A 4,898-nucleotide genomic window follows, 5' to 3' on the forward strand; every position below is an offset into this window, starting at 1 on the left:
AGAAAAAGAGAAAACTTTACAGGTAATGATAATTATTCAATTAATTTATAGAAAAATTACATAATCATCAAATCACCAATCATATGACTTATATAATTAAGTATGATCACCAAAATTTCTTTCCCATTTTTCTTTTATAATTTCTTTGTATCTTTTAGAAGATATATATTTTTTTCGACCTATTTATAGTTTCAAGTTTTAAAACAAACAAAAATTATCTGAGAAATGGATATATAAGTGAGGTAACATATTATTCTATCGAGGAAACATATAAGAAATGGTAAAATTTGTTTAAATAACATTATATAGTATGCTGTTTATTGATAAATTAGCATGCTGTTTTATAATACAGCACTATACTAAATTTTAATACGTTGTCGTTCAAAATCACATTATCTATAGAAATTGGGCCGGGGCATGTTGAACATGTAATAATTAAACAAACTTAGAAAACAAGCTAATTAATTAACATAGTAACATATATAATGGATCTTTGAGAAACAAATCTTGCGTCGTGTGATCACATGACATGACCTAACTGAGACCTAAGTCAGTTTTGTTGGCAGTAATCTTTTGGTTTCGGAAGCATCAGATGATGATATCAAGTTTCATGTTGTGTTGTGTCAACAACAAGTTTTTTTGTACACTCTGAAAATTAGCATGTTAATAATGATATATGGAGGGCTTAAGCAACATGATTCCACATTCCGTAGACACAGTCCATCATGTTTCATGTGTAATAAATATAAAATGGAGTTGAACAGAGCAAGAAACAAGGTTGAAGCATGAATTATATACAAACCAGATTGGTCTCTCTCTCTCTCTTTGTTAAACAGAATCAATAAGACCCCTTATCCACAAGGTTTAATAGCTAACGAATTTCTCAAATTTTCATAAGGGTGTTCTCCAAAAAATAAGTCATTAATTATGTTATTTAAAAAGTATAGTAGTTTTGAAAAAATAAGTCATTACTATATTCACGAAAATTTAAGTGGCTATAAAAATTATTTTAATATAGCCACGAAAATTCAAATGGCTAGAGAGATTTTTTTTTATTAGACTACTTACAATGGTCTGTTTTAAAAAAAAAAATCAACAGTTTAATAGCATGCAATGGTTGGTTGAAAAAATAGAGAAGTTGAGGTAGTTTCATCAGTGTTGAATTAATTCAATGGTTGAATAGGTTAGAAAGTGGGGACAAACTAGACATGTGTTATTTACTTATTGATTAAAATAATTATTATAAATTAAGATATAAATAAATATGTGTTACTTTTCAAGTGTTGAATTTTATTAAACAAAACCATTGTAAAGGTTAAAATTAAAATAGGTTTTGAATGATTAAGTGGAAGTGAGAGAAGATAATGTGGAATGAAAAAAAGATGTTGAATAAATAAACCATTGTAGATAGTCTTAGCGCGCGTGTTGAATAAGCTGAACATAGCTAGTTCGATCATCATGAAGTAAAGTACCCCTACTCATGCTATGGAAGTTGAAAAAATAGCGTTATAGAACGAGAAGCGTTATTTGTATGACCACATAGTACTAGTGTCTACAAGCCAATGCTTAGCATGGCTTTGGTATGACCAATAATGAACAAAAAGTCATAATCTAATTAAGTATTAGTATATATCTTCATTATATTTGTAACAAAGTAATGCACGACGTTCATATGTTGTAGATCTCCCAAAAAAACAAACCTCAAAGCGGATAACAATTTGATGTAACGTTACATTTTGCTGTCTATGTTTACAAAATTGTATGGGTGTGCAAGGTACTTCAGAAGAATGTGCTTCTTAGCACACTCACCAATCTTACACCAAGTAAAAGACGTCGGTGCTTTCATGGAATAACCAATGTGATAGTGCAAAAAATAAGCTCCTATCATGACCAAAATCATTTGAAGGTAATACAATTAGTACAAAATGACTTTTTGTAGAAGCTACAGAAACACATAGATTCTCTATTTCTGTCTTTCTAATTATGCAGGCGCGGCCTTTCACACATTTCTAAGAAACTAACGTATTGGACCTCCAAAGTTAGTTCCCAAAAATATTTTTATTTTTTTCAAAATTAGGCCATATTTTAAATAAAGTTTACTTGAGGGGGGGGGAGGATTTGGTCTTCATGTTTAAGTTTTTTCTATTTGTTATTGGGAAAAAAACCGAAAAATACGTGGTTTATTTTTTTGGACATTTAATACCTGAACTTATTTTCATTGAAAAAAAAATACATATACTAATTAGCGTATTCGATTTAATTCTCAAAAAATAAATTGTTGTTATATTCATACCCACCATCTCAAAACAAAATGAAAAATCTTAATTTAACCCTTACCATTGGATAAAATATTAATCTTTGAATGATGTGGCAATAATTTTTAATTTTGCTTGATAAAAAAATAAATTTAACTCAAAAACCAATTTTAAATTTTGTTTTGTTTTACTACTATTATTTATTTACAAAATTAAAAATAGAAAGTAAAATTAAAATTAAAAGTAGTAAGAATATCTAATCAATTCATAAAAAATAGAAGAAAATGTAAATATAAAGAAAATTAATTAAAATTTTTCATATAATTTTCTTTTACAAATTAACTAATCTCTATTTATTACAATTTGTTTAGGTTATTTTCAAATCAGTCTTGCTTACAGATTTATCTTCTTCAATAACACTAACTTAATTTTGCGTTTCTATATTTTTTTTTAATTTTTATTTTATAAATAAATAGTAGTAGTAAAAGGAAAATAAAAAAAAATAAAAATTGCTGACTATAATTTTGCAAATAAAATTAAAAATTATTGACACCTCATTTAAAAATTAATAATTAATTCAAATAGAAAGGGGAGAATTGAAAATTTAATTTTGTTATGAGATCATGGGTATGAAAGTAACAAAAAATATTTTTTTGAGAATCAAATCACAAACGTTAATTAGTATATGTATTTTATCGAAATGGTGGAAGAAGATAATCAAGAAATTAAACCTTTATCAAAACCCCTAATCTAAATGTGATTGAGATGGGTTTGATACACTTATGGTGACGCATTTATTACGGCTTTGAGAGATTCCGATTAGGGGTTAAAATGCTTAGATTCGTCTAGGATTTGAGTGAAAGAGGTATATTTTTAATGTGAGATTTGTGTAGAAGAATTCATAGTTAGATTTATTACAAAGATTTTGAGATTTCGATTAGGGAGTTTAATGCTTTAATTCGTATATGGTTTGAGTGAAGGAGATTTTTAGTTATATTTTTATGGCTAGATTTTGAGGGGAGAAAGTCACATGCACAATCTGTTTTCACAAAATCAGATTGGGAGCTTCATAAGAAGCAAGTGGTTCTTGATGAAGAAGTCTTCTAAAGTTTAAAGAGACTGTTGGAGGTAGCTACATATCTAGTGGGCAATAATCGTGCAAGGCTTGACAAAAGGAATGTGTCAAAGGCTATACAGTCGAGCACACAGAGATTTCTGATTGTGAATCATAACAATCATATTAGGTTATTAGCTTAGCTAGGCATAATATTGAGAGATACAAGTAACGTTAAAGGATCTAAGTTTCAAGTGGAGTCACTAGTGTTACTGAAACGTAATACACGTTCATGAAAGATGGTTTGTGATTCTAGGTGGAGCTATGCATTTAAAGAGTATCTCGGTTAGCATAAGTGTAATTACATGGTCTGAGTGAACAAGTTTCTCAACGCATCAGGTGTGAGTTATGAGAAGAAATCAGAAACCGTTTGGGTATGATTTAAGCTGGTCAAGTGTGTGAAGAAGACAGAGGTTCGAGAACAGGTTAAGATGCCAGATTGGTTCAACGAGAGTGAAAAGAAAAGTTTTCTTGTTTACAGGATACTTGAGGGTAGTGAAGACATCTGGATATCAGTTGCAAGTTTTTAGAAGTTCAGCAAGATTGAAGTACAAGCTTAAGTTGAATGATTGTTGAAGTGATTCTCTTAAGTGTAAAGTTTTGCAAAGAATTTGTGTCTAGTTCATTCATTTCAAGTATGTGATTTGTAATGAGCATGGTATAACAAGGTTCATCTTAAAAGTTGGTATCAGCAACTAAAGACATCCGAGAAAGGATGAAAATGCAAAGTGAGTTTTAATTTGTTTTGTGGAAGACTTATAGTTTTGCCCATAACAACTGAGTTTTGTTTTGTTTTGTGTGATACTTTGACGTCTTAAATCTATCACGACTCTTTCATATCAAATGACAATAATCATTAAACAAAACAAACAATGCATTTTTCAGCATTTAGCCCGAAGAAAAGGCTTTTTACACGCAAAGTGGGTGGAGGTGGAAGAGGTTGAATTTGGTGATATATATAAATCAATAAAGAAAAAATTAAAGTACAAATTTGGCATTAAAAAAGTAATACAAATTTGGAAGTTTAGTTCACGTTAATGTCGGTCGGTTTAAAAGCATCTATACTATTAATTGGGAAGTACAACTTGAAGCCAAACACCCCCAATTTTAAAAATAAATTTCATGAAAATAAAACCAGTTGCCAAACAGAATTAACGACAGCAAAAAAAAAAAAACAAAAACAATCTATATTTATGGAAATCATAATAATCTTTTACCATAAAAAGTGGACAATTAAATTCAAAACTAAATATATGTAAACATATATATTTCGAATATACATAAACATATTTATTATTAATAATATTTTAATATAATTTCGAAATTAATAATTTATATAGAATGAAATCTAATAAAAAAAAATCATCATATATCTAAAATAACAAAGATAACATTTTTTTAGAAAAATGAAAAAAAGATAAAAAAAAATATATGTTAGCATATGAAATAATCAACTAATCAAATTCTACATAGTATATATACATAACTGATCATATCATAATATTTTTAAAAATTATATAATTTTAAAA

Source organism: Capsella rubella, unplaced genomic scaffold, assembly GCF_000375325.1.
Source record: "Capsella rubella cultivar Monte Gargano unplaced genomic scaffold, Caprub1_0 scaffold_6, whole genome shotgun sequence".
Lineage (NCBI taxonomy): Eukaryota > Viridiplantae > Streptophyta > Magnoliopsida > Brassicales > Brassicaceae > Capsella > Capsella rubella.